Source organism: Marmota flaviventris, chromosome 3, assembly GCF_047511675.1.
Source record: "Marmota flaviventris isolate mMarFla1 chromosome 3, mMarFla1.hap1, whole genome shotgun sequence".
NCBI lineage: Eukaryota > Metazoa > Chordata > Mammalia > Rodentia > Sciuridae > Marmota > Marmota flaviventris.
The window spans coordinates 130,745,832-130,759,289 of record NC_092500.1 but is presented as its reverse complement, the minus strand read 5'-3'; positions in this window follow the sequence as shown (position 1 = coordinate 130,759,289).

Here is a 13,458-nt window from a genome sequence, read left to right as displayed (position 1 = left end):
AGGGTCATTTTGCCTCTATTTGGTCCTCACTGAAGTAGGGAATGAGTCAGTTTGTGAGACAATGTACTTCTATTTTCTGATGGAAATCATTAGCAATTATAGAAGATTTTTATATTCTGCTAACTAAAATCTCCCTCTTCATAAGAGCTGCCAGTTGAATAGTATTCAGTGATTTTTTTTTTTTACATGATAATCATTCAAATATGGAGAGCCCAGGTTACTGGTATGGAATGGTAATCAGAAACTCAATGATAGTCTTTAAAGACTATATCTTCCTTCTCTTTTCATCTCCTACTTCTTTCAAAACTGCTTAGAGGTGTTGCTCTACCCCCTTCTAGGCAAGCCCATGCATTTCTGCTCAATCTTAGGAAATAAAATACTCGGTATCATTTTAAGTTGTAAACACAGAAATAATTCAGTGTTTTCATGTATCCCATCCAATTATTAATTTTTCAGTTTTCCCCAGAATAAGTCATCTCTGTCTTCCCCCTTTCTCTACCCCACCCCTCCTCCATCATCATCTTCTTCTCTTCCCGCCTGCCTCTGGCCTTTGGGGGTGAGGGTGTGGCAGGCTCCTCTGCCTTTTCAGTTCTAATCTCTTGTCTCCATCTCCTCAGCACCATTGCTACTATTTCAAAACAGAGAGATCTCAACAGGATGTAGAGCAAAGAAAGAGGAACCAGAGAGTTCCTACTTGACTAATTCTACCCTACACTGGTTCTTCAGTTTCCAAGTTTAATGTCCACATGAGTTATGTGGAATTCTTCTTCACGTGAAGATTTTGGTTTGGGTAGGTCTGGGGAGGTGTCTGAGATTCTGAATTTCTAGTACACTCTCAGATTATGCAGCTGGTGCTTACTCAAGGCTCATGTTATGAGTAACGAGGGTTTAGAGATTCCCTTGGGGGCCTGTCCACAGCAGTCCTTTTAATGCAGACACAACCTCTCCATCAACAAATGACCTTTCAATGATAGCCTGAGGTAGTACACATCACTATCTCTTACTGATGGGGACCTTCACCCTGGCAAGCCACCCACTGGTAAGAATATCATTTGACACCACCCGAGGTTCAGTTTCTATGACTAACATATGTGGTCCTTGGGATTCCATACTTTTGACCTTTGTTTGGACACAAGTACTAGTACTTCCTTGATAGCTATTTCTACACAGCCACAGAGGCCTGTAATTATCCAAGGGGTGAATCAAGCCCCAGTCCCTAGTCCTCTCGATGCAGGGAATTCATATTGATAAGTTCTCCCAACACACTGAAGAACATGCACTAGGTTTGAGATAGGAATTAATAGTTTGAAATTGAACACAACTTTCTCTAAAGAGAAATGTGCATTTAGACACAACTTAGATTCAAAGCTTCCCCGTTTCTCTTTCCTTATCCAACAATCTAGCTCTTTTAAATGTTCAGTTTAGAAAAAGTTCCACATATCCTATAACCAGTTCTAGATATTTTCTTTGAATTTTTTTTTCCTTGGGGACTGCTCTCAGCTAACATTGGTATCTCATAAACTACAATATACATTTTCTTTGTGACAACCTTCCAGTTACTACCTAGTATACTTTCTTAATCACTGTATGTGGAGACTGGCCAACTCAGAGTGTATTGGGGAGATGCGTTTCTTGCTCTACTTGTTTGACTTCCATTAATGTTGCCGGCAGTTGAGTGTATAAGGAAGAGATATGAGGAAAACAGCGAGTCAATGAAAATCAAAGAAATTAAGATGAAGCGTTAAAGCCATGGAGATGGGGAGGATGACTTCCATGTGTATTTGAAGCATCAGCAAGACTCCTATGTGAAAAATGTCCAGCCGGTGGGGAGCAAATTGGAGATCTGAACATACTAGAAATTAAACCTATATATATAGAGAGATTCAGAGTCATCCTTATAAAGATGATATTGGGTCTCCATAAGTGGGGGATATATGCAGGTTGAGCTGTGGGGCAGAGGGTAACCAGTTCAGGCTGAAGGGTGATGAGTGTTCTTCCAGATTCCAAGAGAAGGCAGAATGTTCTTCTGAACTGGAGAGTTACCTGTGTGATTCAGTGTGTGTCTACCATTGGCCTGTCATGTTGTCTCAAGTTTCCACCAGCTTCATTTATTAGAGTTCTCCCAAGGAGAAGTGTGCATGATGCCACCTGAGAGGGGGGTCACATGTTAGTGGTCTGATGCCTCATAAAACACATGTGTCTGTTAATAACTCATTGCCACCCACTCTCTCCCAAGCCTGAATCTTAGAAGAATGGGGTATGGGGCTTTGGTGTCTATGAGGAATTAGAAGGGAGGTCTGGATCAGTTGGAAGAAAACAGGTTTGAGGAACCAGGGATTAGGCGGGCCACAGTGGGGGGCTATTTGCAAAATAAGACAGGGAGAGTCTAGAGTTTATTGCTTCAGGGAAATTGTATTTATACAAAATGAATTTATTATATGTTAATATAATAATAATCACTATATTAATAATCCTCATTTTGCCAATGATTTTATTAAAAAATTATGTATTCCAGTTAAAATCACATTAGGTTTACCCTTTTCCTTTTGAAAATTGGATCATATTATGTTGCATGTTATTATATGTTTACTATCCAGAGTCAATGGTGTGGAAATAGTTTTACAATAAAACATGAAGGAATGATGCAAAAGCAGCTTGTTTTCAAGAACAGCCACAAATCTTTTTGTATTTTCCTATTTCAGAAATGTGCTCTTTTACTTAAAAATGGCATGAAACATTTAAACTTCAAAACAGAAATACTAGTTGTAAGTTTTTATTATTGTTTTAATTTGGACAAAGATACATGAGATAACCTGTTTAATCCAATTGCATAACTAAATACAGATTCCAGTATACTATTACCCTTTTTGATTAAATGTTCTTAAGCTGATATCTTAACGATATAAGCAGACTAGTGATATGTGGATATCTTTAAACTAGATAAAGTAAACAGTTCTGAAAAAGCTTTGTCCAGACCTGTTACATCTTTTAAGTAGAACGAGTTCAGTAGCATAATTTCTGGTGAAAACTTTTTTTTTTTTAAAATTACACAAGCTCCATAAATTGATAAGGTTTTCTACCTTTGACATTGTCTGAAGATGAAAAGCTAGAAATCAAAATTCTCAAGATTCTTTGGAAGGGTGTGGGATGCACAAAAACTTACACTGCAAACTTGGCTTTAAATAGCCAAGTTTCTGTTTTTTCATATTCACTATGATTTTCAGTGTAAATGTCTTAGATACTGTTTCTTTTCTATTCATTATTTGGCAGATGATTTTCTAATAGAGCTTAAATATAGTTTCTAATGTAGTATCTTATTTAAGAAACAGAAATTTCTACGACATAGGTCACATGAGTCTCGTGTTACAGATGCAACAAACAATAGCCAGAGAATTCAAAGTAATTTTATGATGTTCACATGGTGAGGAAAAAATATGTTCTCCTAAGACCCAGGAGTACTTAAGTTCCAAATTTTGTCACTTACTAATTGTTGGAAAGTTGATGGTCCATATTTAATAAAATGGAACGCCTCACTGTTAGTCATGTTAGGTAAGAATATTTATTGGTACTTATGCCTATTGGTTGTCCCTTCTATACAAATGGAAAGCTGCCCATGGTCCCTAGAATATGTGCTGCAATGGCTGGGGTTGTAGCTCAGTGGCAGAGCATTTACCTAGCATGTGTGAGTTTAATTCTTGGCACCGCCCAAAAATAAACAAATAAAATAAAGGTGATGATGGAATTGGGTGCAGTTGTCTTTGCAGTGTCTACCCATCTATTATGAGAGTCCTCTCTGAGAAATCGCTTCTAGATTAATCACTTTTAGATTATGAGAGTCTTCTCTGAAAAATCACTTCTGGATTAGTTCTTTCCAGAACTAATATTAGAGCTGTTTAATTATCAGACTCCAGTGCGTGCGCGCACGTGCACACACACACACACACACACACACATTAAGGGGAAAATTTAGGGTTTATATTATTTTTAGAATCACACATTTAACTCTGGTGATTCCATTTCCCAAATATATTTCAAATCCTTCTCTATTTCCACAGCTACCTTCCTAGTCCCACTCACCATCATCTCCCTCCTGAGTCAACGGCATCCTCCCTGTTCTCCTTCCCTCTAGATTTCCTCCACTCTCTGCAATCTGTTCTTCTAAGTGCAGCTAGAATGTTCTTAGATTGCAAAGCTTACTATGTCTCTTCTATGACTAAAATCCTCTGTTGGCTGCCCACTTAGGTCCTGCCAGATTTGATCCCCTGTTCTAACTCTCTAATTTGCCTCATCTTGAGCTTTCTTTACTGTGTGTGCATGTGTGTGTGTGTGTGTGTGTGTGTGTGTGTTTACCTAAGCTTTGGTGACTTTTTTATGTTCTCTCTCTCTCTCTCTCTTTTTTTTACTAAGCTCCATTCAGCTTCAGGACCTTGGGGTGTGCCATAGCCACATATAGAATACCTCTTCTCCATCTTTCCTGGCCAAGGACTTTTCAGAACACAGCCCAAATGTTACTTTTCTAGGGCAGCTACCCAAGATTCCCAGAGTAGGACACGTGCTCCTGTTATTCACTCCTACAGCAACCTCTTTCATAGCATTCCTCATAACCACAGGATAAAATAACACTTTGCTATTGTTTATTAAGTGTGTCTCCTGTACTTAGTTGTTAGCTTCCTGAGAATAGTAACTTGGATCTTTCTTATTTACCAGTATTTTTCCACCTCCATGGCATGATACTTGAGCTTTATAAGCACACAGTAATTTATTTTAGAAAAACACTTTTGCTATGTTTAAAATGTTGAGCTTGTGATTCTTTGATTATATAAGATAATAATGGAACTAAGGTGTACATAGGAATGGAAGGAATTGAATGAAGGCAGAAAAATAGCAGACAAAGCTCTTCATGTAAGATGAGGTAGCATAAAACACCAAAAGGTAGTATCAGGTAGGGGCTAAGAGGAATAAGGTACCTGAAAAAAGACATAAGGAAGAAAGATGTTTTCTGAGAAGAAGTACGTTAAATAGACCACAAGGTCAGGGATAAGTCTGCAAGTTCAGGCTGGAAGAGGTTTCTGAGAAAATTTAGTCATTTTCACCTCTTTTCCTTACTTCCTATTCATGTAAGCATCATGATAGTAGGATCATTTTATAAGCACTGGAACAAAGGTCAAGGCATGGGCAATGATCATAGGAGAACCAAGGTTTTGATTAGGTAATATGCTGGTAACAGTTTTAGTAAGTAAATGTGGGGACGCTATGGAACGTGTATCATAATAGTTTTTAAATCAAATCCATTCGCTAAGAAAGTTGTAAGATAATTGCCAAGTGCTTTGTGATAATGAAAGACCATCTTATCCTAGCATCTGACATTATAAAATAATTTGTTTTAGGGGATTCAAACTTTGGCATTTATTTCCCTCGAGTAGTGAGAATACATTATAACTCTTAGTATCTCTTTACTTGAATTCAGTGGTTCTCTATGTGTTTATACTGACGGATAGTAGAAGATGAATATTGCTAGTAATAACTTCATTTTTGCTTTTGCATTTCATTTTAAAAATTTCAAGATTAAAAAAATCTCAGCATTTTAAAATCACATCTGCTGTGCAGGGTAAGAGTGATCTTTAAGCCTTAGGCTTTGCTTTCGAAATTAGACCTTTGCAAAAGCATATGTAAAACTCAATGTTGCTGAAGACAATGACAGTGCTTTTGTTTTTTGACAAGAGTGTTAACAAGGAAGAGATATTAGTTTGTTTAAAATGAAGGAGGGAGAAAAAAGAGAAGGAGGAAAAGGGGAAATAGGAAGAGAAGAAAAGAAGAGGAGAAGAGAGGACAAAGTCTTCTAAAACCTGATACTCTCCATGAATGGTGGACATGTAACTAGAGTTGAGCACAGATTTCTAACAGGCTTGATTTAATTTTAATTTCTTTCTGTAATTAGAAAAAGAGCATCTTCATGGAAACTCAGAGTCTAGTTCTTTTGTGTAACCTCTTCAGAAGGCTCACCTTGGAGAACTGGAGATATCTAAGGTTCAGAGAAACCTTAAACCCAGGATGACTTTCTGGCTATGAGTTACACTAAAAGCCCATGGAGAACCCAACTCCAGTGGAAAAGGGGAAGACATATCCAACTTTGAATTGACGTCCAATGTGGGAGCTCCGACTATTTTCAGCATAGTCCACAAAATCAGAAGTCCACCTACACTCAAGCTGTATGATAATTTAAATTGACCATCCTGGTACATCAAGAGAATCCCAAATTTAGTAAAGGAATATGTCCTCTGACCTCAATGAGAGGGAAGTATCCATAGAAGTTTCCTCCCATCTATTCTCCTTTGATCAGGAATAGGCCATAATATTCCAGTTTCCTGCTATCATTTTAGGGAAATGAAACTTGAACCACTAGAAGTGGCCTTACTAGTTATAACCAGTGTCAAATGAAACTGCTGTTTGACATAGTCCTACGAGTGGAACATGTGAATGGGATGAGCCACTCATAACTCCATTGGTTGCTAGGCCCTAGTAGGTTATGAATTAGCTAATCTGGTTGCACTCAATACACGCCCCCCACACACCCACACCCCCCCACACACACACTTTTTTTTTTATCCTCCTAAAACTCTTACATTAACAGTGGTTTTGAGAATTGGCCTTTGCTCTTGCTCTGTGCTAGCTGCTTAAGAGTTATGAAGTCTGAGGCATTTAAAAACAATATTGAGGTCAGGCACAGTGGTGCCCAGCTATAATCCCAGCAGTTTAGGAGGCTGAGGCAGGAGGATCCAGAGTTCAAAGCCAGTCTCAGCAACAGCAAGGCACTAAGCATCTCAGTGAGACCCTGTCTCTAAATAAAATACAAAATAGGGCTGGGGATGTGGCTCAGTAATTGAGTGCCCCTGATTTCAATCCCTGGTTTCTCCCACCAAATAAATACACAAACAAACAAACAAATAAAAACGATATTGATAGTATTCACTTTCGCCAAGCCTGAGTCAATGGTACTAGAATAGGGTGTAGGCATTCCTATTTTTTAAAAAAAACGTTCCCAGAGATTGTAATGAGAACCCAATGTTGAGAACCACAGAAAAATGCTAGTTCATTTCATTTAGTCCTCTCAATGACCTTTCATAAGTAGGCCTTGCCATTCTATCTTATATAATATCAAGACCTGACAGTTTAAGGCTTTGAAGATTTGAACCAATGTCTTTATAAATTTTTAAGACTATGGTTTTCCCATCAATTTATATTTCTTAACACTTCTGGTGAGACAAGGGAATTTCCATGGGAAATATATATATATATATATAATTGTTGAAAGAGAAAGTAAAATAAAATTCAATTATAATGGTTGGGCTAAAAATAGAAGATTTATTTAAGGTAACGAAAACAAAAGCAAAAACAACCTTAGCAAATTTGCTGAAGTTCTACAGGTTTGCCATGACATAGAACTTAATGAATTTTCCATGGTTATATAATGTCACATTATATAAAGGACTAAAACATCAAGTTCTTCCCATCCTTCCTACTGCCCAGTATATGAACTTTGAAAACAGGACACAGAAAGATGACATTTCAGAGGGGTTTTTTTTCGCATGCACTTTAATGTTACCCAAAATGAGAGTTTTAAATCATTTTTCTCATTCATTCTCTTTGATAAGAATGGACAATTTTAACTGCTACATATCTACCATTGGTATCATTGTTGGGTATTTCTTTTGATTCTCTTGGTTCCTCATTGATGTATGGAGTAGATAAGAGAAGGATATTGAACAGGCAAAATATTATCAAGGGCGTCTTATTCCTTCTGCATTCTCAAAACACAGACAATTAGCCAAATATAAACATCTAAATCTGAGCTTTAGGTAAATCAGATTTATCTAAAATCAAGTAGTACTTGCCTTCCCCCTTTGCCATTTTTTTTTTCTTTTCCTGACTTTGGCAGAGCCTCCGGCAGCAGATGTAGTGAGAATGTGTAGGGTGGCCAAGTGTGGAATCAAGTCCTTGGAATTATTGTGGCTGTCACCTCAAATTCCAGATCCAGGAGCATAACTTTATCCATGCATCCAGGAATGATCAAGTTCTTGAGGGGGAGGAATCATCAGTATTGACAAAACTTACAAGCTATCAATTTATATATCACAGTTTGACTTGTGAAATTATAGTGGAAGATTATTGGCTCCAGAAGAGTTTGCTCATTGGGGTCTTATTCTATTTTGTTGCTTGCTTATTCTTTCAGTACCAACTTATTGAAAATCTATTTCTTATAAACATTTTCCCCCCACTGTGTTGGTCTTTACAGGGTAACTTATTATAAACCAGAAATGTTGATAACTGGTTGCAAAGAATAGAAACTCACTTGGGCTTGCTTGAGTTAAAAGGAGGTTTACATAAAAATAATCGTCACATTCAGAAATAAAGTATAGAAAGAACAATGAGGCCTGGAGAACAGTGGGAAGTTACTCAGTCTCACCAACCACATTTCCAGTGCTTAGTCGTTGCACATGGCCAGTGGCTGCCATATTGGACATTGAAGGTAGAGAACATCTCTATCAGGAAACTTCTATTGGACAGAGCTGCTCTAAAATAGTGCTTCTGATAATCTGGGACTCTTCTTAGATTGAGATTCTGACTCAATTTTTTTCTGGGTTGAGGCCTGGGATTCTGCTATTTTAGGAAACTCCTAGGAGATAGAGATGCTGGGGATTCATGGACCAATTTGAGAAACAATTCATGGACAATTTGAGAAAAAATGATATAGGGAACATTATTTTTTAAAATATTTATTTTTTAGGTGTAGATGGACACAACACAATGCCTTCTTTTTTTTTTTTTTTATGTGGTGCTGAGGATCGAACCTGGGTCCCACCTGTGCTAGGTGAGCGCTCCACTGCTGAGCCACAATCCCAGCCCCTAGGGAACATTATTGTCTATTAATTTGGGCTGGACTGTATTTTGGATGGGTGGAGTCATATTGTATCTTTAGGAAGTAGGAAGAGGACCAGGAGTAGCTTGGTTGGAATACAGGTTTTAGAGGAGAGAGAAATAAAAATATACTTGGCTACCTAAGCAAGTGAAACCCTACAAGTCAGTCCAAGGAGCACAGGCTTTTTCCTCTAGAGGTGAGAGATATACTAGTACAGGGGTTGGCAAACTTTTGTATAGGATCAGATAATAAATACCTTAGGCTTTGTGGACCCTTTGATCTCTGTTGCAATGACTCAAGTGTGTGCTGTTGCAGCACCAAAGTGGCTACAAATCTGCAAAGAAACAAGCATGGCAGTGTTGCACTTTGAAAAAGCAGGTAGCATGCTGGATGTGGCCCCCATAGGTCTTGGTTTCTTAATTTTTGCACTAGTGACCCATAGTGGGTGCAAGAGTTTGGAGTGAAGTTATAGCTTGTCAATTAGAAATTATAATAGCACAGGGCCTTATTATCCTCATTACTAGTTATTAATAATTATATTAACAGGAAATATCCACTATTACTACAACTGGTTTAATTTCAGATTCAAAGCAACAATTTCCTAACACATCCATGATTACCTTTCCGTGATACTGAAGTTGAACTATGATTTGTAGAAATTACAAGATGCTCCAGAAACACAAATTGAAACAGAGTCAAGACAATTCATTTGAAAGCAAAATCTACTGTCAACTTTTATTATCATGTTAAAGCAGAAAATAATTATCCCAATCCCAGATTGTAGAACTGTCTCATATCATCTGAGGGAAAGAAAGGCCTTGGGATAGTCATTGGTCCAAGGTCTGCGCTTTAATAATCGGCCAATTTGGGATCAAACCAGTGTTCTTATCTCATATACAGCATAGAGTTCTGTGTCATTGCCTCTTCAGGGTAGACAAAGTTTTAATCAAACACTATTCAAGTTCAGGGTGTTCCTTGTCCATAAGACTGACTGCATTTGAAATGGGGCTGAACTGTAGCTGTAAACACCATCAGAAATTACAGACACTCATGGACATTTCATAAATAATTTTCTTGTTTTCCTAGACTTTTGGGAGAAAGATCTAGACAATCAACATCTCTCTCTAGTGCTATCCAAGAAATTTAAAATCAAGTGTTTAGTCATTCTGCAAGAATTTCTATGACAAGGGAAAAAAAAGAAGAAAAGCTAATTTCATTTATATATTTTTTTCTTTTAAGAATAAAACATTCCTCACTACAGTTTTGTTGGGGGAAGCTCTGACAGAGATGTTAGGGGATCTTAGTTATAGAAATGTCTGTTGAGGCTTCTGATGACTTAATTTTCTGAGATTGGAATTCCAGATTACACTTGTCCTCCCCCTCCACCACCTCTGCCTGATTCTCCAGAATCTCTTAATTATAAACACATTGTCTTCCCAAAGGCTTGGCTCTCTTCATACTACCTCGCTGGCCATCATTCAGCTGAGTCCTAGGTCACCCTAAGCTGGTCATTTCGGTAGGACCATGACACCACTGGAGTGAGAGCTAAAGGACACGGCCCCGTGACACCTGTGAGACATGGGGACACATAATGGTAATCTTATTTTATGGATGAGGAAACCGAGGCTCAGAGAGTTGTAGCAACATGCCCAGCCCGCCCCCCCCCACCCCCCGAAGACATCAGACAGCCTCCACCCGCATCTTCCATCTCCATGTCCACGCCAACTCTGGATGCTTCTTAGCATTCTGGCAGGCTTGTCATTTCCCAGATGTTTGGTGGGAACTTGGATGGCAACAGGGATCAGTCATGATGGAGACAGAATGTCTCAACAGCCTGATTTGATGGGAGATTCCAGGGCCCAAGTTCTTCTGACGGAAAGAAATAAAATAATATTCCTTGAACCTTAGATTGTGAACTGATATTTACCTTCTGTACATACAAACAAGAATTTATTACATGAGAACTCTGGTCTACTGCCAGTGGAAATGTCTATTTCAATGAGTGGCACTGTGTAGTCACCCAGTTAACCAAACCAGCCCTAGGGTCAACTTTGACTCTGTACTTGCCCAAATTTATTAAAACTGTCACCTATTTATTTATTTTGATACCAGGATTGAACCCAGGGATGCTTAACTACTGAGCTGCATCCCCAGCCTTTTTTATTTATTTTTTTATTTCGAGGCAGGGTCTCACTAAATTGCTGAGGCTGGCTTTGAACTTGAGATCCTCCTACCTCAGCCTCCTGAGCCACTAGGATTACAGGCATGGGCCACCGCTCCTAGCTTCACCTGTTTAATTTGAAAACAGTGCTTTATTGTTGATTTTTTTAAAAAATGTGAAAGTCATTAATCCTTACAACAACATGTAATACACTACAAAGATTATGAAGATAAAAATCAAATTTGTGCTCTTTTGTTTGAGTTTCTCCTCCTGACTCTGAGGTAACTAATGTAACATTTCCTGTGTGTCCTCCAAACGCACACATATCCCTCCTTCCTTCTTCCCTTGTTCCCTTTCTCCCTCCTTTCTTCTTTTAAAAATAGGATTATACTATATAGTTTAAAAACCTGTAGCTTCTTATGAAAAAGATTGAGCATATTTTCCTGTTTAGTCACTGTGTGCTTCACATAGCATTGCTCATTTTGGTATTCTACTTATCAGTGTGAGGTACTTTTTAATGTTAGGGATACTGACTACATAGGTGGGAAATGATTTCTGCCAGTCTAGCATTTGTTTTTAATTTTATTTATGGCACCTTTTCAATACAGGTTTTGATCTTTGTACACTCAGCCAACTTTTCATTTCGTGAAGTCTGGGTTTTGTTTTTATACTTAAGAAGACATTACTCACCCACTCTTTAAATGATGTACATAGTTCCCTACATTTTCTTCATGTATTTGTATATTAAATATATTAGATACTTAGGTTACTCATTTTTGTTTTCACATTATGTGAGAAAGAGGTCTCCTTTTTATTTTTATTTTTTCCAGTTGGATAGACATTTGGACCAACTGTTGACTAAACGACACCCCCCCCTTGCCCTGTGAATTGGAATGGTGGCTTTATAAGATATCAAATTGCCCTGGTTTTTTTTGATGGCGGGGGGAGGCAAGTACTGGGGATTGAACTCAGGCACTTGACCAGTGAGCCACATCTCTAAACCTATTTTGTATTTTGTTTAGAGACAGGGTCTCACTGAGTTGCTTAGCTCCTTGCTATTGCTGAGGCTGGCTTTGAACTTATGATCCTCCTGCCTCAGCCTCCCAAGCCACTGGGATTAGAGGCATGTGCCACCGCACACAGCTGCCCTGTTTTATATGGGATATTTTTGGACTTTATGTTCTACTCATGACTTTATTGGTTCTTTTGGTATATGCCTTCTCTTAGAAGTTTCTGGAACAGACACTTCTACCTGCTGTAATTTATCTATATATCTAGTCCATGGATAAGCTCTTCAGCAAACATGTGTTCTCATTCCTGTCTGGAGCCTGAAGGACTCTCCATATTTTGGAGGATACAAGAGGAACCCTCCAAAGTCTTAAACACAGCCCCTTACTTCCCTGTGACTTCTAATAATGCCAACGTTGCATCCCACTGTTCTGAAAAGAGGAGAGAGGAGATTATCTCAGGAAAACAAGCATCAGGGTTCCATCCGTTCTCCCAAGGTGCAACTCATCAGCCTTTCTCTCTGACTCAACCCAGCCCTTTCCAGATGTCACCAGTCCCAAGTACCATGGCGGCCATCTGCATCCTCCTCCATCCCATAGCTACTCATTTAAGCTTGCGATGATCCAACCATTCACATAAATTAGACACCAGAGAATGTAAGGAGCCCATGAAACTCAAAGTTTTTGCCTTAATACACTCACACATTGTTGACGGGACTGCAAATTGTTGTAACCGCTATGAAAAGCAGGATGAAGATTCCTCAGAAAACTTGGAATGGAGTGACACACTCCTAGATTTATACACAAAGGACTTAAAATCAGCATACTACGGTGACACAGCCTCATCAATGTTTATAGCAGCTCAATTCACAATAGCTAAGCTATAGAACCAACCTAAGTGCCCTTCAACAGATGAGTGGTACATATAGGTAATGGAATATTACTCAGCCTTGAAGAAGAATGGAATATGGCATTTGCTGTTAAATAGATGGAACTGGAGAATATCAAGCTAAGTGAAATAAGGCAATCCCAAAGAACAAAAAGCTGAATGTTTTCTCTGATATGCAGATGCTAATTCATAATAAGGGGAGGGGAGAATAGAGGTACTTTGGATTAGACAAAGGGAAGTAAAGGGAGGGGAAGGAGTATCAGGGTAGAAAGGATAGCAGAATGAACTGAACATTATTACCCTATGTGCATATATGATTACATGACCTGTGTAACTCTACATCATGTACAACCAGAAGAATGAGAGGTTATACACCATTTATGTATGGTGTGTCAAAATGCATTCTACAGTCATATATAACTAATTAGGAGAAATTAAAAAAATTTTTTTTAAATTTGCCTTCCGTATTTTGAAAGTTAAAAGA